This window comes from Prenolepis imparis, unplaced genomic scaffold, assembly GCF_030444845.1.
Source record: "Prenolepis imparis isolate NDT839.2.m4 unplaced genomic scaffold, iyPreImpa1.0 SCAF_8, whole genome shotgun sequence".
NCBI lineage: Eukaryota > Metazoa > Arthropoda > Insecta > Hymenoptera > Formicidae > Prenolepis > Prenolepis imparis.
This window is the reverse complement of record NW_028141166.1, coordinates 16,017,352-16,041,626: the sequence shown is the minus strand read 5'-3', so window position 1 is coordinate 16,041,626 and position 24,275 is coordinate 16,017,352. Positions and strand designations below refer to the sequence as shown.

The following is a 24,275-nucleotide window of genomic DNA, read 5'->3' as shown; positions in this document are numbered from 1 at the left end:
AATACCAAACTTATTTGATAAATAGGCAATAATTAATATGTTGACTACCGTAAGGAATAAGAAATTGCAAATGAAGAGAGATAAGGGTCTCGCGTGTCTCGCCGTTATTTTCATTTTCTTCATAATATCTTAATGACTGACATTTTTGCACGAAGTCAGGGTTATGTGAGTTGCATTCCGCTCATATAGGCGATAGCCTCGCAATACTAAATACTCGGGCAAAAAATTATTTCTTCTCTACAAATTACCCGCGCATTACGTTACGACTTGCTATACACTACAACTTTCTCACTCGTAATCGTTCTCATTACAAAGCGAGGTACACGGGCATCGTGATTACTTTGCACACGCTAACGCCTTCCTCGGAATACATAATGCTCGCAACCTGTTCATTTCGCCTCGCAGGAACAGCCTTGTGGGAAATGTTTCTAGTTATGTACGTGCATTTTGTGTAAAAACCAATTCGGTGCTCGGACGATCGCATTCACGTTCTTCATTTTTATGGGCGGCATTTCATAGGAAAGATTGCAAATTACGAAACATTTACTCCGTTGAATATCCTATCGGCGGGAGATTGTATCGCCATATATATATATATATATATATATATATATATATATATATATATATATAGCGACCTCCCTCAGCGAAGGGTCATTCGTTATTCGGAACCATTTGTGATCTTCCGTTCGTATAAAAAAAAGAGACTCGAAAATAAGTGTACGAGAGCAGAGAGGGAAGGAGAGAGTGTCGCGGGCTACTCACTAAACGGCGTCTAAAGCTCTGTCCGCAACCTAAGTAACGAGCTTTCGGCCAAACTTTTTTCCTGAACGGCTGCCAAGTGGCCGAAGGGTGTTTGCAAGGGTGGGCGTTGGTGACGGGTAAAAAGGACGAAAGCAGAAAAAAGAGGAATTCACCTCTCTTTCGCGAGCATTTTCACCCTCCGGCCAGCTTTTCTGTTCCTAACTTTTTTGTCCGTGACAAGCTCTCATTAAGCTCATTTGCCGTTCAATACTAAGTTTCTCTCCTTAAGGACGCGTCTCGGGAGGCAAGATAAATACAATTTTAACCTACAAGTGTATTAACATATTCCATAAGATTTTTTATAATTTTTTGTGCGTATTCTCAAAAAAGGATACATATTGCGCTGTTTCTTTAGAAGAAGAAAATGGATTTTGTGTGAGTGTTTTCATAATTAATTAAAAGACGGTGTTTTATAATTAAGTAAATCGAGAGATATATAAATGTAATTAAGACGATTAATGGAATAAAAGTATAACTGGAAAAAATAAACATTATTACATTCAGAACATACAGAATGTATAAATATTAAAAGAGATTATTATATACAATTATTATTGACATTACGATTATTTGCACTTTTTAAAAGAGAAAATATGTCTAGCATTGACTGAATAAAAATAAAGAATTAAAAATAAAAAGAGAATCGAACAGAGTCGTCTAAATTAAATTTCAACTTTCAAATGTGTTTAATTACCATCTGTATTATAAATTTATTAAACTGTCAATATGTATATGTATAAAATGCTAAAAATATATTTACACATAATGTGATAAGCGATAATTAATAATAATTCAATTGCATGGAGATTGTATAATAAAGGAGAATTTAATTAAAAGCAAAATAAATTAAATTTCAATAAACTTGTAAATTAACAAATACGGCAAATCATAATAATACGTTTGACATTTTTTATTTAATATTGATAACTATCACAAAATCAAAGATCTTATTTTTTTTACAAGTTACTTTATAGCTTGGCATATTATATATACATATTTTGGAAAGATGCTTTGTTTCTGTATTCTTTATATTTTAATACGCTCTAGTAACTCCTAGACTATATCATTAACCGGTGTACTTAGGGATAGTCATGCACCAGCCATTTCTGAGCGTATTCCTAATAAAGGGTTAAGTGCTGGAGCATATGCTGATAATTATAACATCGTAGCTCTAGCTTGGCTTAGAGCATTTCGGAGTATTGCACCGATATACCGTCGCATTGGATTGCGCATCGATGTACCAACTCTGTGCCCTCTCGATACGCATGATTGGTTGGTTTTCGAATCAGCATGGCATACGCAAACCGTGTGCATCCAGTGTGCGCGATGCATCATTGAACTGCATCGGTGGAATATTCGGAAAATATATCGCGAAAGTACGCGACTGTAAAAACATCAAATGGATGTAATGGATGGAATGGCATTTCTTTCAACGAAAAGATCATACGCGATTTCGTTCTGCAACGTGTTATACGCAACTCAATATTAAGCATTTTAATGATTTTTAATAAAATATAATAAATAGACTTGCGATAGAATGATTATGTTATACTTTGTATTGAAATTATGTAAAAAAATAGTGAAATTGCAGCTTTCTCGATGCTTATTTGTTTAGAATTCTCTTTTAAATTCGCAACTCAGCAATTCTTCTTCCATTTAGATCGTATCTAACCACGACTATTATCCAATTTAGATTACGAAAATTGCAATGAACGACGTTGCATGAAAGTGCAATTGTGAGCAACATACAGGATGCAAAGCAGCTTTTCATCGGATGTCGCGTGGAATTGCGTGTCGGTGTAACGAGGCAATAGTCGAATTTTGGTGATATTACCGAGGCAAGTGACGACTAACGAGACACATTCATCAGTCCGCGAAGATACAAGGAACGAGTTTCGTCCTCCGGTGGGGTGGTGCTCCAATTCACCCAGAATAACGCACACTTCAACCCCGCCGGGCAAGCGTGTACACGTTCATGCACAGCCGTACAATTTATACGACATATACCTGCGTCTAGAGGGTGCCCATAAAATCCCTCCCTACTTCCTCGAAATTATGCGGAAACGTGCCTTCGCACGGCACCTGAGAGTCTAATCTTCGAACACGAGCATGTCGCTAGCGAACATACGTCGCTACTTCAACTAAATACCTTATATTATGATTTTTAGCTTTAGATTTTTACTTTAAATATGCATATATATTTATACTTTTATTATATAATATAACGCAAGTAAGATATAATAATAATTATTTCATAAAGACTCTTTTATGGAAGCAAAAACTATTACATCTAATTGTAAGACAAAAATAGATGTTGAATGCAGCATGTGAATAATTGTATTAAAAATCTAATTTTGTGTATCACACATAGAGATTACTTGGAGATTTGATACAAAATTTTAAAAAATCTTTAATTTCGATTAATTTTAGTAATTTTTACGTAAAATTCGTTTCTAAAATATCTTAATGATAATGACAGAAATTTTTGTAGACAACAGCTCTCGAACAAATACTCGAACTCGTGCAGCTGCATGTAACAACAGCGGACGATGGCGCGTCGTTTCACCGATCGTATCTATGTGTCCATTTTCTCCCTTATTGTTAGTGCTCAATCTCCAGTACTGAGTTTTCCAGCGGCTTTTATGTCCTTTCGGAAATATACCAGCACATGTTTGGGTTATTACAGCCATTATTATTCATTCGGTTCATAAACTCGCCGACGTTCGCCCGTTTATTCCGCGAACAATTTAGCCAGCCAGATAAAAGATCACCGAAACTTCCGATTCATACATATTCGATGACAGGTGATCTCAAGAGTATTATGTGCAAAAACGGTATCTTTTTTATAATTAAAAATAATTATGTACATATACATACCAGGTGTCCCATTTTAAAGGACCCACTCAAACTTCTCTTAAATTGAATCAATGAATGTCTTGAATTAAAGCTGAGACAAGATTTCATCGATTTTTAGTGAAAGCATAATTTGTTTTTTCGTCCATATTTCACTATATTATTATTTCTATATTATTATGGCACTGACATTTCGTATAACTAATATTCGAATTCAGAATTAAATGCATATTGCACTTTTCTCAGATATTTTTTAACAAAATGCATTGCTATGAGAAATTATTTCATACATAATATTATAATATAAAATACATTTTAATATATTTTATTAGATTTTAATATAATATATATAATCGAAACAGCCACTACCATCAACTGGTTCTTTTAATTGTAAGTGAAATTTCACTGCAATGCTATGCTTATATGCTGACATACACTGCTTATCAGTAATAATATACCGATTCTATTAAGGGAGAATATTATCGCGAGGGAGTATTATGCTCTTTGCTAAAAGATTATTTATCATTATCTGCATTTCATCTTCCGTTTCTTCATATTACACATTGCTGTTTATAATACATTGTTTCAAACAGTTTGCGCAATGAGACATACACATTACGCTAATATCCGCCAATTAGCGTCCCGTGCACAGCCACGCATCATATAACGTTGTTAATATGCACCCTCTCGACTTACGTATAAAGCTATAACGCAATACAATAGCTATATAACAGTTTAACCCTTATGTACAGTAACAGTTTACTGGCTACATAACAGATTCCCTCACACACAGTAATTATTTCCTCGTCGCAGCGAGCATCTAAGTCGAGCAGTGAGTGTCTTGCAGATTAGCGGCTTGTCGCTCGCTGCAAAATCCTCACGTCACCATACGCTTATAAGTTCGTGAACATAACTGGTTTGGGAAAAAACTTATGAGACTAAACTTTATTTGATTATATGGCATTACGTTTACAGTTTCATGCTTCTGTCACGAACTCGTGCAATAATTATTAAATTTTGTTATCAACAATCTTTCTGTTAATTTATGTAAATCAGCTGATTATGTCATTTTTGAATTAATTTCTTCGATTGTATCTAAGTTAAAATAATGCAAGTTAAAAATTACATACATTCTTTTTAAAAGACAAATTTTTAAAAAAATATATTGATTTTTAATTATCTATATATGTGTGTATGGACAAAAACATGTATTATAAAGTATACAAAATACAATATTAATATGCGAGTTATTTTCCAAAATCAGATAACATAATGCGACTGTTGCGTGATATTTAATTGCACCGAAAAGTAATAATTTTCTTGTTATATCGCGTCCCTGCGGCACATTGTGTAGAGATTTCCGTGCAATTCCCATAGAAGTACAAACGATTTTTTATATTGGCAGTATCCCTGGGCTTATTAAACACGGCCACGTCGGCCGTTAAAAATCAGAGATAGGTACATTCACTTTGCGGACACAATTACATTATGCCGGTCTCGTTCTCTTCTACCGTCATAAAAAGAAAGTATCGCGCAACCACCTGCTACGCGGTACCCACAGCACGCAACCTGGCCCCTTTTTAAAGTCGTAAAGCACTCACCCCCTGCGTTATGCACTGGCGTAGCGGTGATTTAGCGCGCCCGCGTTTCGATAGGCAGGTGCGTTTCGCGCTCGCAAATTACACGCGTCTACCTCTATTCAGAAATCTGTGACAATTCTAGGATGGGTGTGCGAACTCTCGCCTCTCGCGAAAACGGTGTGAGTGGCGGCACAGGGAGGCGGCGACGGTGAGGTTGGAGGGTGAGGGTGAACCCGAAAATCAATGTAACCGACAACCGTATGTATGCACCATCGACCCTTCCATGGTACCGTCGTACGCCGTGCGGATTATTGCGCAATTGTTACGTGCGGAGAAAAAAGCGATTTCCTAAACGTACAACGATTAAACTATAAATTAGCTTTATCGCGCCGTCTGTTCAAGAATTTCATTTCCGACTGATATCTTTGATCGAAATGACTAGAGAATACGAAGAGAAATGATGGCAGAATTAATTATTGCGTGAAAAGTTAATGCTTATATACATATCTTAAATATGCGATGATTTAAGAAAATTATTATCCATATTAGGGGAAATGATATTAGTTATATGTTTTAAGAAAAACATTTTAATTGGAAAATGGCACTGAAAGAAGCAACGATCTCTCTTCATCTTTATCTTACAATGTGAAGTAGCTACAAAATAATATTGGAAACGCGGCAATTCCCCGTAGCATCTATACGCTTTGTCCGTAGCGTTTTATCGTTAATTGGCCAATTAATGATAAAATTGCATCGACAAATTAGTAATTCCATTTAGTACGAGCGCGCCGGCAGGCATGCTTAATTATTCACGAAGTTCTTAGAACGGACGAGGTGTGACGGGTGGGTCCCTATGGTACGCTCTATTTTGCCGATAATTAAGCGCTTGCCGGTTGGCGTCTGCGATCCGTGTTAATTCCAAATTAATTCGCGACGGATAACGCGGGATGTGGCTGGGCGGGATGGAAGCCGGCCCGGTTTTCCCCGAGTATTTCTTCGCGAGCTGAGCCGCGTAAGTCGCAGCACAGTTATAGCGCCATCCAAGAGATTTCAAGAAAATGGATATTGGTACGTAAAACGTGTGTAACTTTGGGCTCAAGCGCGTAAGCTCTGTATCTTGATTGCCGGGCTGGCTTTTAAAGTTAAATCCCACGGGAGGAGGCGAAGGGAGTAATGCAACGCGAGACTTATATACGCGCTCTTGAATAAAACTAAAGTCGAAGTATAGAATGTGACGTGCGCATCGCGATTTATACGTAATTAATCATGATATTAAACTTATAATATTAATATCTAATTTATTATTATATATAATATTTATAAGAGATATTAATATTAATATTGTAAAATAATTTTAAAAATACCACACATATCTTTCCTTGGTTATCGAAATCCTTGGAGATGCATGTAAAATTACCATTTTCCATTTCATGACATAGACGCGTTGAAGTACGTGAAGCAAAAGATACGGATAGAAACGTCATTCATTGATTTTCGTCGGTACCAGTATGTCTGGCTTATATCCATTACGAAGGCGACGTGGAGATGGAATTAAATTCACGACGGAGAGTAGAAACGGATCTCCTCCCGGAGATCCATTAGATGTCAATTAGACGCAATATCGGAACGATGCCCGACAATTCTCCGACTGTCGTCGGATCCTACGTTTTCGATAATCCGCTTAATATTGCGGCCTCTCCGATGGAAAGAGCGGGCATTAAAGCGATGAGAATTGAATTATTCGATTTCCTGCCGTTCCATGCGAATCCGTCGAAACTTGCGCGAGTGCAGTTACGCATAACTATGACCATACGAGATTGCGATGCGCCATCCACGCAATAACACACACATGCACACACATTCTCCACTCGGAAATTCCCGTTGCATTGTTCAGAAATCGCGGTCGATAATAAATTAGTCGTCTGTTGTGAAAATGATGATGGGCAATAAACCTGATTTTCTATCGTTTAATTGTGTAGTGTGCAATAAACATAGTGTTCTACCGTTTAAATGATTGATTAAATTACATGGAATCAAAATTTTCCATAATTCTCTTACATACTAATCAAATGTACAAGGATTATATCATTGATCGCTTTACTTTTATAACTGTTGACTATTCGGCGAAATAAATCTCTTTTCGATTGCAATAAATAAAAATTAAAATTATTCTACACATTGTGTTTTACACAGATATACGTACGTGGCGTTTAATGTGTTTGTTTAAAATTTATATGTTTCCAACGAAATGTATTTCCGTACGTTTGTTATTTTATACGTTTCTGATACGCGCGACAAAATCGGTTTATAATACTAAAGTTAAAACAAATAACTAAATTATCACTAATCTATTTTTCGTGTTAAACAAACGTAATATCTATATTGTTTATTACTATAGGAAGTAATATAAACACAATTTACATGCGCATAATGCAAACATATAACCCAAAAGGTTGAAATTCTATCTACACACAAATCAAAAGTTCTCACCCATTCACATCGTATATAAAGAGTTTTTTTTTTAATATTTACAAAAATATTGCAAAATATTTTTGTTAGAAATTTTTGCAAAATATGTGAATTAGATATCCACAAGTCCATAAGATTTTATATATGCGTGATGAGACAGATGTTAATATAATACCATAATCTGATTTTCTTTAATTAATTAATCGAATATTACAAATTTAAAAATTTTTATCAATGTTGTGTCTGGAAGCTATTGTTTTGTGATAATTTTTGAATGGAAAATATCAAAATATTTTGCGACGTTGATCAACTTATATATGTATGTCAACTGTTGTCGTCGCGAACAACGCTATAGTATTCACTTCAAAGCGCACGTAGAACTGTGCAGCGGCCGGTGCAACGTCAGAGAACGCTCGGTTACATCGGAAAAATCTTTTTCCGAGATATTCCGCGACCATGCCGCACATTCGACCGGACGTGCGCGACGGCGTTTCGGAATCAGTTTTTCGCAGTCGCGGGAATTATTACCGCGAAAAATATTTTTGAATCGATCCCCACGAGATGCCAAAGTGGGTCGGCAGCTAGCGCTGAAAGGAAATCGCGCTGTGAAGCGAGCATGATGAAGATATACGTGACAAAATGCAGGAAGCGAGTGCAAGCGCGGATATTCCGCTTGGATGTCTGCCGCGGATGCCAGCTAAAATGCAATTGCCTTCATTGCGGAGTTGCGGGCCGACATTTATACAACAATTCTACGGGGACTATCTCGATTGTTTTCGCTGTTAGGATTAAAAAAGCTCTTATTTGATTAAAAAATTTTTACGGAAAAAAAAAACACACGCCTAGTACATAAAAATCTACTCAAGCGTATCAGATGAGACATTAACAATGACGTGAGATCCGAAAGAAATATGCTTTGCATAGCTTACATCTATTCTTTGGGCCAGTATTTGTGCCTGACCACATTCATACTCGATCACTTATTCAAGCTCGAAGAAACCTCTCCTTCTATATGCTGGCTGCTTAATCGTATATTATATTATAATTTATTATCGCAAAAAATGCGACGAATAATCCGCAACACACTGAAAACCGACAATGCAGTATCGGAGGGTTGTATTATATAATTTTGTAATATAATATTATATTATATATAATATTTGGAATTTATTTTATAATTGAGAGATTGTCTATCCCTCTTTTTCCTCGATTAAAAAAGATGCGATATATTAAAGTAGATATATTTTTTTGAAAAACAAGCGATAAATTAACTTTTTTAATTAAAAAATAAATTATAAGATATATTGTAAAATTATATAATATAAATGCAGAAAGCTTTAAATGTATGTGTTCAATGCATCAGAAATCAATTATTAGTCACTCGAATGATTGTTACTCACGCTGCAAGATTATATTCGAATTCGAAAAATATGTATTTAAATCATTAAGGAAATAATTATTGCTTGTAAATGCAATGAAACAGAAATTTATAATTATAAAACTTTATCGCTTTGATTTCTACTTTAAATGAATAAATTGCACGGAATATGTGATTCGGTAAATAGCTGCCACCTTGATACGTTTACGAATAATGTTCATGATTTTTTAATCGTGAAATTAATAGTATGAACTGTTTGCTATTAATTGTTTGTAGAGAATGATCGCGTTTTCTCTTGGTACTTGTCGCTATTGTGTCTCGAAGAATAATAACACGACACACGAAACAGCTCGCCGACTTTCTCGCTTGAGTCTCGTCGCGAATGACAACAAGATTACCACACGATACATATATATGTGCATATGCATGCACCGAGACACGGTGAAGCGCCAAATACCGTGTAACAATTATTTTGTTATTTTATTAATTTGTTTGTTTGTTGCCGTCTCGAAATATTCAACATTTTATAATATAAATAGATTGATTATTTTTTGTATTATGTCGCATTTCAAATTAATTCCAATGAACTTCAATGAGTCCAATTAATTTCAATGAGTTGCATATACAATTTAACGTTTATTTAAAGAATATAATTTATTTTAAAATTACAATCCACACAAAACAAGTGCATTATAATCTTTTTTATGCTTCAAAAAGAACTTTGATATAAATTTGATATAAAAAAATAAAAAAATTATATAGAATTACTCACTGCCAAATTAAATATTCGAGCTGTCATTATTGTTATAAATTAGAAAAGGATATACAGGGTGTCCCAAAACTCATAATTAATCTTCCAGGGGCAGATTCCTGGGATCATTTGGAGACGATTTTTCCTCAGCGAAAATGTCGAGGCACCAATAATTTTCGAGTTATAAGCGATTAAAAATAAAGGATTTTTCGTAAACTAAGCCCTCTAGAAATAAAATATTAACAAAACCACATTCTTCAATTAATTTCAAGTAAAGTTTCTTTTAATAGAATTTTAATTTAAGGCTTAGTTACAAAGATACATGATGACAAAATTTGGGAACTCCCTCGACATTTTCGCTGAGGAAAAATCGTCTCCAAATGATTCCAGGAATCTGCCCCTGGAAGATTAATTATGAGTTTTGGGACACCCTGTATATACAATTTTTTTGTTCTGCAAAAGCAGTACTTATATTAAAATCGCATTAAATGAATGTTATTAACATTAAGATTTTCCGAATTTTAAAAATATGTAATTTCAGCTGATAGAGCTGCTTTTATATGAAATAAATTTTATATGTGTTGTTTAAGACAAGAAAATTTAAACATGTAAAATATATATAAATCAAAATACATATTAAAATATATGAGTGCATTAAAACATGTGATGTAAAATTTATAAAATTCTGTTTTTGAATTTATCATTAATTATAGTTTATCCATATATATATATCATATTGTTTTATAAAATCATATAATATGAATATTGAATGTTCCATTACGCACAATTATGCACCATTTTTCACGTGTATTAGTTTTTATTATTAAAAATTAAGTTTGATTGAATAATGAATATTTTTTGAAATAAAATAATATAAATATATATAATATATATTTATCACAATATTATTTTACTTCGAGTGCAAAGCTTGATTAGCTAAAAGTTTCGTCTTAGAAATTTTGCAAATGTTCATTAAGTGGAAAAATTTTGATTACGACAGAAAGAACACGCACGTTTCTTCAATATCATAGACTAATGTCAGTAAATAGTTTACTCGATAATCGGCTGTGAGATACCTTCCAGTCGCATCCGCCACGGGTGCAAAGCGTAAAGCTGTTGACATAAGCTAGTCGTAGGAAGAGACTACCCTATTATACGTGCAATCTGCTTAGTATCATGAGGCTCAGCAGCCACCATAATGGCAACCTGACTCCCCTAGAAATTTGTACGCTACTTCGCGCCGCATATAGCCACCCTCAACCAGTAATAAATTATTATGCTCCATTATTGTTTGCCCTCACTCTTCTCTTTCCTCTTCACTCTATTTCCTTCTAACGCTTCCAGCTTTATTTATTAATTCCATAAAATTACATATACATCACTTTAATAGTAATATTATCAAATCTCTTATTCTTAAATTATTCTTAAATATTTTTGTCAAACTTTATAGAAGCTTATACGTTAATGGACATCTGAAAATTCTTGAGTAAATCTCCAAGTGCTCAAATTCTTAAATCTTCGAATCATTTAATTGCCGGTGATTCTTCAGTCTAAAGTTCTAAGCACCTGGATTGTAATAATTGCATAGATCAAGTTATTAACCGGTTAAGTAACAAAGTAGGAGAATATGTCTTAAAGAGAGAAAGAGAGAGAGAGAGAGGAAGAGTGAGATATCCGATTTCTTAGTTACAAGAAATGTAACTCTCAGCAATGGGGCGAAGCACAAGTACAAAAGCTGCCTTCTCCAGACGGCGACGACGACGACGACGAAGACGGAGGTTGAAACGAGGAAAGAGAAGTAGAAAGGAGGAGCGGTGAGGCGAGAGACGGGCGAGTTGAAACCGGGCACTAACTAGAATTGTCTCTCTAGTGTCCTGACGTGTCTCAGCGCGCGTGTATGTGTGTGTATATATATATATATAATATATATATATATATATATATATATATATATATATATATATATACCCATCTCGAGGTACCCCCGATGTTAGCTTTGCCTAAGGCAACTTGACACGTTTGCCTGCGTCGAGGGCTCGGTGCCACCGGGTCTCGGAGATCCGGGGAACGGTCTCCTTCTCTGGGGTCCTCTCCTCTCGTCCTTCTCTACTGGTTTGTGTATGCGCATGTATAACATCTATGTGTCCTAGCCACGCATTGCCGCTTACCTTATGAAGGGACCGAAGCGCATTAGCAGTAACGATGCTGGTGTAATTGAAGTCGCCCCGAGAACTAAATTATGCTCTTTTTTTATTCAGGAAAGTATGGAGCGAAAATTCGTACGTTTCGAATATCGTATAAACAATATTACGCTTTCCGGAAGAGACGATCTTGCATAATTAAAGTTCACCCAAGAAGGCGCGAAGGTGACTTTATTCGTTCTCGAGCGCGCGATCCTAAAATCGGAATCTTGTAACTTTACGACGAATAAGGCGGAATCGTTAAGTTTGTAGTTCGGTTAGCGTTAATTAAATGGAAACTCCGGCGCTGCTATGCGCGCTTCTCTCTCTCTCTCTCTCTCTCTCTCTCTCTTCAAACTTTCGCGTTGTAAATTTATACGAGTAATTTAACGCGGGGGCGAATTACAATTTATTCACGAGTTTATATTTTAATCCGCTCAATACGCCAAGCTAGGAGTTTCTAGGCTTCAGATAGGAGAGCAGAGCAGCGTCTCTCGGTGAGCGCGACCGACTAATGTGGGGCGGCGTGACGCGTCGGAGCGTGCATGCACGACGCGTGTGATGTTTAACTCATTTACCATCGTCGTCGACTCCTTCATCAGATAGGCGATAATGCGCTACCGAGGCCGTACATTCGCAGCATTTATGATAATTGCCTTCACGTGAATTATTAATTTATGTGTTTAATTCTCAAGATTTATCTATTCACACGAAAGCTCTGTATATCCTTCTAATGAATTTTTGAGTTTTTTTCCCCATGTGTATCTTGCACAGAATCTAAAAAAAAAACTTAGCTTTTAATTTGCATAAACGTATTTATGACTTATTAATTTCGTTACGAAAAGATGAGGCTGAGTGAAATATCTAATTGTAAGTATAGCAAGGGGAAAAAAACTATTTATAGAACATATATGTATAACAGAAATTTAATGCAACTTAAACAGATTGAATACTGATATTTAAAATATGCTCGACATGTGTTATCATATCTTCTTATTTATATTCCCAGGAGATATTTGAATGACCTGATTAAAAAATCACCCGTCCGAGTAGCTCGGATATCTCGGGCTGACTATGTCCGTAGTCGTACTACTACGAGCCCTTGAGGTGAAGCGCTTTAATTAATATTATTTCAATAAACATTGTACTATTTATTTGACACTTGTGTAATCCTGATTAAAATTCAGCTTTATTAACTTTTGTACAATCCACCATAAGCTCATATAAGATCCTTGGCAGCTCGATTTATCTAAATAATTAAATAATCTCGCTTTAGACTTTCATAACACTTGTGGTTCGTAACTGCGTATGGGAGATTATGAGGATTAATATTGTAGATATAGTCTAGGCGGTATCCAAACAAAAACTTTGTCAGAAATTGCAGAACAATGTCGAGGCATTAGAATATCTTGGAAACTTCAATTTCGAACGCGCGCGATCACAATGTAATAATAGTTAATAATCGAGAGGCACCGACGCGCTTCGTATAATTTGCTCGATACGCGGCGTCTCTCCCTCGACGTTCTTGCGCCTTCCGAAATACCTCGAACGCGACGCCGGAACGTAATTTCGTGACTAACAACGAGAGAGTTGTCATCGACAGCTGCGGTTTAACACGGGGACGGCGCCGGCGTGTATATGGCACGAGTTACATTATACCCGCAATGTAACGTGAATTACATAGGTACGTCTACACGCGAATGAACTCGTATCTTTAAGACGGAGCGCATATATTGAACGCCCACGCGTTTAAAGTGTGAAAGGTCTATGTTTACGTAGTCATTCGAATAGAGGATGTTATTCATCTTTAATCCCTTGTGAATCTGCAGACTGCACTGTATAGACCGCATTTTGATTGACCGCATTCTAAATCTGATGTTTGTTTTAGCCGCAATTTATTTATTTTAAATTAATTTAAAATAAATTAAAATAAATTAAATCAAAATAAAATAAATTTTAAATTTTATTTAAAAATTTATTTTAAAACGGTTAACCAATATAATTATCATGCTTTGTGCACAATTATTCTATTATTAAAAATATATAAAATTAGAATAATAATCGTGTGAAGATCAATTATAAATGTGAATAGATATATTTAAAAGACTCAGCATTTTTTGGAAATATTAATTACGTTATTTATAATAATTAGGATCACTATTATTCTTATATTAATTTGCTTTAAAAAAATACATAAAAGAATACTTAAAATAATATCAATTTTTGATAACATAAAATGTTTGAAATGCATGATATACTATCGATTCATTGAATCACCGTGATTCTTCTCGCATGGATAAAATTATCGAACACGGAATATCTTCTTGACAGAAAAGCACTCGCGATGTGTTCGCTTTCATCGAGTTGTCGAGCATTCTTATGAAGCCCGGCGTCCTGTGTAGTTGAGCGTAATTTACACAAGAGTCTCTCCAGATATGCAACGTACACAAAGGATCAAAGTGTGGAGGTTGTAGGCACCTATAGCCGTGTAATCGAAGCTGCATCCAACACTCCTGTGTATATGCACCCACGTAAACCTATCCTTATCTAGTGCCATAACCCGGGCACGTTAAATTGCTGCTTTCGATTACATCGACACCTCTCGAGATTACGCTTTGCAATCTCAGTATATTGTAGGAACTCAGGATTTCGAGGCTTCTCCTAGGCAAAGACAATATTAATCACCCATCTGTCTAAATACTGAAATGCTCGAAACGACTCTTGTCCACTGCTTCTTGCGCGATTTAATCTTAATGCGATCTCTTTATAATAAAAGAGATACTATTATTACAGGATAACAAACGTTTTCGTAAGAGAGATGTATATAGAAGATTAAAGATATAAAAGATAAAAAAGAATAGATAAAGAAAGAAAGGAATTTTTGTATTGTAACAAAAATTAAACGCTTCTTATTCTTTAAATATGAAAAAAATACTATTAAAAAGCATTTTTTATTAATCAAAAAGCAGATAAATTAATTAGAATATTGTGGAATTTTTAAGTACCTTACTTATTTTTTTTATTATGAAAGAAGTTTTATGATAGAGACTGTGACGCGTGTTGAATGAATAAATAAATTGTATTAATTTAGATTTTTACGTGCTTGAAGGCAACAAATGTGTGTACGTGTGTGAGAGAGCTACAAAAAAAGATTGATCAATGAAAAAAATGAAGAGAACATAGCAAAGAGACACTAATCGAATCTGTCAAGTCGTGAAAAAATATTAGTATTTAGATAGCGAAAGATGAATGCGTAGGAACAATGAGTACTGTCTGTTGTTTTTCTCCTTTCAGGTTGACACCTAATTTTCCGCACTTCAACTTTGATCTAACCGATTCTACTGTCTGCATCAGATGTAGACTTTCGCGATTTTTTGCAACGCTCTTTCTCTATTCTTCTAAAAATATAATCTTCGATATGTTAATAATGATTAATAATGATTAATGTACAAACTTTTCCTCATGCATTTTAATTCTTCATTTAATTTCTAGTTACAATCAACTTTGGAATTCTGTGCATGTATTTATATTAATTAAATATTTGGCAAAAAATTTGCAGATTCTCATCTATTAATTCATTATATCAATAATATAATTTATTACATCACATTAATTGCTATTATTGTGTGTAATATTATTATAATATTAATAATATTATTATGTCATATTTTATTATTAATACATTTCGAAGCATAAAATAGAGTAATATTGAATTTAATTAACAATAAGTTAGATTATATAATTCATATATATTATTTGAAAATTATATATAAATTTTTATTAGAACTGATATCTTTTCTCTCTTTTTTTCTTTGCACCTTCTCTCTTTCTCTCTCCCTTTCTCGTTCTTTTTCTCTCTCTGTTTAAAAGAACACGTCAATCTTTCGCGGCTTTCGGCGAGAGGCGACAAGGAATCCGTACTCGACGCTCGCGAAATTATTCAACGTGCGCACATGTCGAATGCACATTCTTCTTTCGTCTTCGGCAAAAGCCTTGAGTTCCGATTGGTAGCACGACTCAATTTCCCGCACCCCAGTAGCCGCAACGCTTCGAGTGGCTAAATTCTAGAGAGGGGGCTTGAAATTTCCAGGAACCAATTTGTCAGAGCTCAAGGCGGTTTTCCGCCCTCTCCTACTCTCTCTCTTCGTTCCTCTTGGTTTCTTTCTCTCTCTCTCTCTCTCCCATCGTTCGCTTCTTCTTTTTTTTATTTACAACTCGCATAAATCGACGTGGATTGCCGGTGATTCGCGAAACTTTCACGATACGGCTGTAGACGGTGGGTTTTACTAACCCGCCACTGGCCACCGCGCCTCAGTATAGTCTCTTGAGAGAGAGAGAGAAAAAGGGATGTAGCTAGATAAATAGATAGATAGAGAAAGAGAGAGAGAGGGAGAAAAAGCAGAGAAAAGGGTGGGAAACAGAGAAAGCGAAAACCCTCGATAAATCGCCATGGGGCTCTAATTCTCGCCACAGTTTATATGTTATTGCATTTATCACGAGTACGTGACTAGGAGTTCAAGTGGAGCGAGTTCGCGCGGACACGCGTTGCACATACGCGAGATGTGTTATGTGGTACGTGAGAACATATATTACCCCCGGAGTGTACATGTGCGCGCGGGCCGCGCAACGCGACGTCCATGAAAACCTATAATGAAATATCTCTGGCGCGTCGTAAATTTTCGCCCAACACACGCCGACTATTTGCAAATTGTCTGACCGACGCGACGCGACGTTTCGCATCGCGTTGCATCGCATCGCATCGCGGAGCAGAGCGACGTGACCGCGGATTGTCTTCAATGCTCGCGTCTAATCTCGGCTTTTCCTTCGTTCCCAGTTGCCCGATGCTACGAAAACGACTGTAAAATATGACTGCAACCGGTGCAACATCGGTGCCGGATCTCTCAACAGGCCAAACTGTTGTTTGTAGAGATTGGATTGAATTATAGCGCAGATCGCGCACATCCCCCCGTGCTTTTCGTTCCCGGGATGTCCAATTTTCTTTTGCTCGCGCATACCGAAATTTGTCTTCCGTGTTTCGTGCCACGGTGTGAACATATTTTAGACTTACAGGGTGAATTACTGGATTTTCGTTTCATCTTTTTTCAACCTTGATGACGAACATTGATGTCTGTGAGAATTACCAATTACTAATTCTAGGGGTTTATTGCAAAAAATATAATTGCTTATATATTTATATGTACTTATAAAATATATGCTTTGTAACAAGATTGTAATTATAATTTATATTGTTAATGTATTTATTTTGATTTGCTTCTTTCATAAAAACTTTTGCTCTAGTTTCTCTTAACTGATTAGATCTCGTATCTTTTCAGTGCATGATTTATGATGCAAGAATAAGATATAAAAATAGAATATGTAAAAGAATAAAATTTAATTGTGGATTCTAATGAACAGTAAAACATCAATTGCGCTTATAAGAATTTTTCGCACGATTTATAACTAATAAATTCATCTCTCGTTTCTCTGAACTAAATTGCGGGAACGGGAACGCGGAAAGATTTTACCATTCAAGAGCTTCATTCTGAACCATTCGGGAGATTCGTTTGGAATGACGAAGTAACGCCGTAAGTGCTTTCAAAGAATGCTCAAATTCAGGACTGAAATTTACTTAAATTGCCTCCCTGAAGAGACATTTGAACTTTTCCTTATAACATTTTAACGCAACCAAAAACATTTTTACCACATAAAATTTACTTATTGACATTTTGTCTTATTTCGATGCATTACTTTACATGTCAAGCAAAAAAAAATATACTCTTCATTCTTCATTATTATATCTATAAACATAATTGCACTCATGTAAAGCATACAAAACTCGGGGTGAAATAATATTTCTTTCTTATTAATTGCACTACACATTGTTATTTGTTATTATTACATATTTTTCAGAATTTCTAGATGCTACAAGATTCAGCGTATTTCGGTCGAAACGTTTCGTGCAATCTATTGTGAGAGTTGCAAGTCTGTAAGAGTTGTATTTTCTTTCTTTTTTTTTTTTTTTTTAGGTTTACACGCGAATTTCAACTGGTAAATTTATCCCTTGTAGCTCGCGAATCGAAATAAATTGTGGGAATACCGAGAGGCACGCGGGAGTTCTTTTCACCATTCGTTTTTCGCTTAAAGTTTCTGGCACAGAATAAATAATTTATCCGACTGGCCGCAATGAATAGCTCGCAATGGTGGAAGAAGCGAAAACTTCTGTCGCTTATTATTCGCTGTAGCACGGCATAATCATCAGCCCGGTCGCGCGAGTGAATCAAAAGCGAAAGGAGAGAAAGAAGCTTGGTATTTTGTGCTGAGTACTTTCTCGATTCTTTAATTCCACCTCTGTCGCACGACTCGGTGGATCAACGTATAATTACAACGATTCGAAACCCCGGGAAATGAAAATTAAGATTCCAAATGAATGCAAGAAATAAATTGCGCTCCTGTGAATTTCGTAGATATTACGGCGAGAACTCGGCCAGAGGCAATGGTAAGACATTATTTCAATTAGGGAACATCAATTAGAAGGCACCGGCATTAGTTCACTTTCTCGTTGCATGCTTGAAGTCACTTTGCTGAAGTTACACCCGCTTATAGGACCGTCTTTGGAGTTTAAGGGTGTGTGAATTAATATCGTGGCTCTTTGCGCATCCTTTGGAAGCACAGCAAGAGAAGAAACGAATAAACATACTGACTCGTGAGTTAGAAATGTGTAATAATAATGTTAAACATACTTTAAAGCACTCTACAAATAAATAATTAAAATCATATTTATAACCAATTTATTAATTAAAGATATTACTGATATGAGTATTTTATTTCCTAAAAATTATTTGAGATAAGTTATTTAAGAAAACATTTTTTTTTAATAATTTTTCCTGATGATTGGAAACAGAATTTTACTTTATGAAAACAAGCTTCTACTTTATCATTGATAATAATGAAACATTCTAAGATTATGAATCGATTAAAAAATAAGAAATCCACCTTATCTAGAATGAAATATTCTGACAGTCGCGAAGCGAAAGAAAACGAGGAAAATTGGAATTGTAATAAATTATTGAAATCCAATAGCGTTTGCGGACACGGTCGAATGAATATCTAACAATCGATACTAACCAATTTCAGGCATTTATGTTTGATATCAATTTCCCTTGGCCAATATTTTCGAAGTAACACAGGGTTATTTTAATTCTCAGTTGCCAATCCGCCTCGTCGGCTGTTATAGAGCTTCTTCGTTATTTTGTATCGTATCTTATCTCACTTTCGTCTCTTTATTTGATTTTAATTACCTCGACGAATCGATATATTATAAGAAAGAGTCAATGCAAGGGATTGTCGAATAGTTTGCATTTCCAATTTCTTTTTAAACATTTTCGTCTCTCAATAATATATTTTGCGTGTGTAAACTTTCCTTAAGGATATTTGTAAATTAGAAACGGAGAAGTCTGCAAAATGTATTTCTCGAGTTATCTGTACTTACCGATGTAAAGTTTAATTAGTACGGCTGTAATCTTCTTGCAATCACATGGTCGTTCCAGTGATGTCTGAAATAAAAAGCATTCGATTAAAGAAATTATTCTTGTTACAATTTAAAAAATATTTTAATTATATTTAAATATGTTTTTAGATAAAAATACGATATGAAGTTTTGCATAATTATATATATATATATATATATATATATATTTCTATACATTATATATATATTCTATACATTTAAAAATACTAATGTATCTGACAGTTTTTTTTAGAAAAAAATTGTGTACACGTATTTTTTTTATATGTTCTAATATTTTCGATATTTTATATTTTTCTTGAACTGTTTATTTGTATATTGCTAGGAATATTTGCATGCGGTTCTGACTATGTACAAAGATCTTTGTCAGCTTCATAGAAAACATGCAAACATCAAATATAGCTCGAGCAAAACTGCAAATATACGTCACAGAGCACATATGTAGGTATTTTTCATTCTAAGTGGGCTATAAAAATAAAATCAGTCTAGCTAGTGTTAATTTAATTAAATTAATTGGAAATATTTACAGCATTTTATTTTTAGTCAAAAGTTGTCATTATATTTATTTATTTAATATAATACAATACAATTAAATATATGCGTATAACTTAGATATTTTAATATAGATATATAAATATATATAATATATAGAGTATATGTTCTCTTGAAGTGCTATCTTTTAGTGTTATTAATTTTCAAATTTTCGGCACCTAACATTATCAGAGAAAAATATGTGGAAGATGTAAAGAGATTTCTATTGGAACTTTTCAAGTGTTGCACGCAACAATCAAAGATTTCCCCCTCACATATATAATATTACACGAGATATTTTTCTCCTACGTCTCTCAGACGGCCTCATTAAGCTTCCTGGGGATTTCAAACCCCTCGTCAAAGAGAATCTCGCCGAAAAAGAAGCTCGCGGGATTGAAAAATCGCCCGACGTGACATGGCAAATTGCGTCATCGTCGACGAAATAACTCGCCATAATTATCGCCGCCTGAATAATTGCGAACGTCTCGTTATCGTACCCGCGTGACTGCTTGCCAGGACTGGGCGGAAACCGGAGTCGAGCCGTTAAATGGAAATAATTCTCCCAGGACAGTTTTTTCGTGACCTTTTTAATTCTTTCCGCGAATTTTCCGGCCAATATGGAACACGCTAATATTCGACCGTTCCTTACTCAACGTGAGTTCACCGCTACCTTGTTTGGCTTATGTTGATACAAAGCGTATACGAAGGAAATGCATGTTGTATAGAACGAAACCAGAAGCGTGTGCGCATTGAGCGCGTAATAGCGGCATGGTTGGAGCGCACGAGTTTCATAAAGTTGCATTAGCTGCGCTTAGAAATTTAACTCGAGTTCGATCCGCTTTACGGCTTGATATCAAAATGTAGCACGTAGTTCGAATAGTTTCCTTGAGATTGAGGTGCATGCCCCCGCTAACGGTTGTTCCTTAGCTAGAGTTTGTGATAAGGTGGAACTTTCTGTGCGAAATTTTCGAAAATGGAAGCTCTCTTTCGAGAAAAAGAAAGGAAATATTAATGAGATAGGTAATTTTATATTTGAAAACTTTTGTGCATTTGAAAATATCATATCCGACAAAATTTGAATTATCAGTAATAATATTGTTTCGTTTTGAAGAAATTTCGAAAATAATGCATTAAATTATATCGCCTATATACGTAGTTTTCTTTTAATTTTTTTTCTTTTAAATAAAATATATTTTATAACACAAAAATCTTACTATATCTCGTTGTGTCGTTATACGACATCGTTCTGAAAACGTCTGTCGATGAACAGCTTCTTGCCTCCGAAAGAGGGAAGTGCGATGGAAAATTTTTACGCTTGAAAAAACTCAATAAATGGATGCGCGGCTCTTAAGGAACGAACGTCCAATAGAGATGCAGTCCACGCGGCGCTGAATGGCCTCGGATGGCAAGTACAAGTGACGATGACCGCGAAAAAGTCGACTGTGTACGCATTATGAAAGAAATACCAAATGGAGCGGAAAACACAGGCGATTCTCCGTTTGCGCTTTCCTCGCTTTTCTCACCCCTTTTCTTTGCGCCCGACAGAAATGGTCCTCTATTGTAACTGGACTTGGAAGTTTCGCCGCGCAGCTGTTGGTTCGACACGTTGAGTTACAGTCACTCCATCAAGTTCGCCTTGGATGGAGAAGTGGAAAGCACGGCAATTGGTGGCTTTTACCTCTAACTTGCGAAAAATGCGAGAAAATCCTAGAAACTCACTTCGCCAAAATGCGAATGCCACGAGTGCGAGGAGTACATTCGGAACTTTGACTCTTCGATCCGTGAAGAGCTCGCTACGTAACGTATTTACGACGAAATCGAAAACTGATTTTGCCTGATTAAGCTAGATCTAGCTGATTTGCTAGATCGGGATTTCAATCGACAACGATGTTTCTTCTTGTATCGTCTAATTTCAGATTTTACTTTCAAAGTAAAATGAATTCGGTTAAATAATCTTACCATATTTGTAATTTAAATACTGTTTTGTTTAATATACGCGTTTTTAATAACTGAAACATGCATTTTACCATAATTGTAAGATATATAAAATTTGTCTAGTTTTACATATATAAAATCATATAAAAGCAAATAATGCAAAAAAAATTGTTGCAACTCTTCGAGAGAATATTTTGATATCAAAATATTATTTATTTCTTTTATGAAGGCCTTTATAGTTTTCTGATTATCAAAATATATGTTTATAATATAACTTTTGTTTTATATTAAAATTATTTAAATTAGTGAAATCTCTAAATGTATTAAAGAAAGTATAATTTTTATAATTTACATTTGTTTCTTACAGTCACTAGCGGATCCTGACATCGATAATGGGGGGGGAGGGGTTGCAAAATTATTTTATTTAATATTTTTGGTTTCATGATTAGCTTTTATTCCAGGATCAACGATGTCGATAGCTCTTTAATGTTTGTTTTTCTTTATTTATATTTTTTAAACAAATTCAGCAAAACTGTTTCTTTTAATTTGCAAGGGGAGGGGGTTAACCCCCCCCCCCCCCAGGATCCGCCAGTGTGTGTATATATATATATATAGATATAGATATAAAGAATTTCTCGTCTAATTATTTTCGTGCAACGAAATTATCTCATCATTTCGTCGTATGTCTGACTTAATCTAAACTTAACTCCTTGAATGCGTAATGAGTATAATTTCCAATGTATCTTATACATACATATTGTATATATTATATATATATAAAGAATTTCGCCTAATTATTTTCGTGCGTGAAATTATCTCATCATTTCGTCGTATGTCTGACTTAATCTAAACTTAACTCCTTGAATGCGTAATGAGTATAATTTACAGTGTATCTTATACTTTTATATATATATATATTAAAGTATAAGATACACTGTATAAAATATATAAAATATGTATAATATATATATATATATATATATATATATATATATATATATAAAAGTATAAGATGCACTAAATTATACTCATTACGCATTCAAGGAGTTAAGTATAGATTAAGTCAGACATAGGATGAAATGATGAGATAATTTCATGCACGAAAATAATTAGGCGAAATTCTTTATATATATATAATATATACAATATGTATGTATAAGATACACTGGAAATTATACTCATTACGCATTCAAGGAGTTAAGTTTAGATTAAGTCAGACATACGACGAAATGATGAGATAATTTCGTTGCACGAAAATAACTAGGCGAAATTCTTTATATCTATATAATATATACAATATGTATGTATAAGATACACTGGAAATTATACTCATTACGCATTCAAGGAGTTAAGTATAGATTAAGTCAGACATAGGACGAAATGATGAGATAATTTCGTTGCACAAAAATAATTAGGCGAAATTCTTTATATCTATATTTTTTAAACAAATTCAGCAAAACTGTTTCTTTTAATTTGCAAGGGGGGGGGGTTTAACCTTAGGATCCGCCAGTGCTTACAGTTATAAATGAATTCTCACGAATCATTTTTCTATATATGTTCTATATATGTTGTGTTCTATATAAATTTAAAAGAATAAAAGATTGTATTATTATTTTGTTTGCTATTGCAGTATTATATATAAATTTTTGAGATAAAAATTATTTAGATAAAAATCCTATTTAGATAAAAATACCGTATTTTCTACGACTACCTTCTATTAGGGAGACGCTGCAATATACAAGAGAAATTGATTAAAGAGATGATTAAATTAAATCGAATGAAAACGCTTGTTGAACAAAATGTGTTATATTCTATTTTCTGTACCAGTCCGAGCGCGAGCTGGTCGAAAGCAATTCGGCATCCAGAAACGTATGTGTAAAATCAGTGATTCGTATCGCCTGGGACCAACATATTCCATAGTAACGCAAATACGGGATTCGGCATATTGCGTCAGTAAACACCGCATTCGTGTGTATTCACGTTGAAACATGGGAATACACACAACGAAGCAATAGAGATGAAACGCTCGTCTAGATACATACTTATCCGCACCGTGCATAGACGCTATCGGTTTTTTTTTTAACTGAGACATCGTAAGATTTTAGCAAAAAAGAAACACAAAAGTGAAAATTGTTGCATCGTATTTTTGTTTTGTTAAACGAATAAAAATAACTGTAAATTTTTTTGTCGTTACATAAATAACTATTCTCCAAATATTGTTAAAGAATTTGGATAATTTTCAGATAACTTGGAGTCTGAAAATTAATGA

The 24,275-nt window shown here is 34.6% G+C and overlaps 1 protein-coding gene and 1 long non-coding RNA gene across 6 annotated transcripts in view; one reads left to right on the top strand and one right to left on the bottom strand.

Annotated features, from left to right (window-relative positions):
• The window catches only part of LOC145939328 (protein amalgam), a 296,331-nt gene that overhangs the window by 217,498 nt on the left and 54,558 nt on the right, over window positions 1-24,275 (top strand). The gene's annotated exons all lie outside the window — the stretch shown is intronic.
• Window positions 19,344-24,275, bottom strand: part of LOC145939848 (uncharacterized) — a 35,307-nt gene continuing 30,375 nt past the window's right edge. Inside the window, exons 3-4 of the long non-coding RNA XR_014425910.1 lie at window positions 19,505-19,568; window positions 19,344-19,435 (exon numbers count right to left, since the gene is read on the bottom strand). This is a non-coding gene — a long non-coding RNA (uncharacterized LOC145939848). The remainder of the gene's footprint in view (window positions 19,436-19,504; window positions 19,569-24,275) is intronic.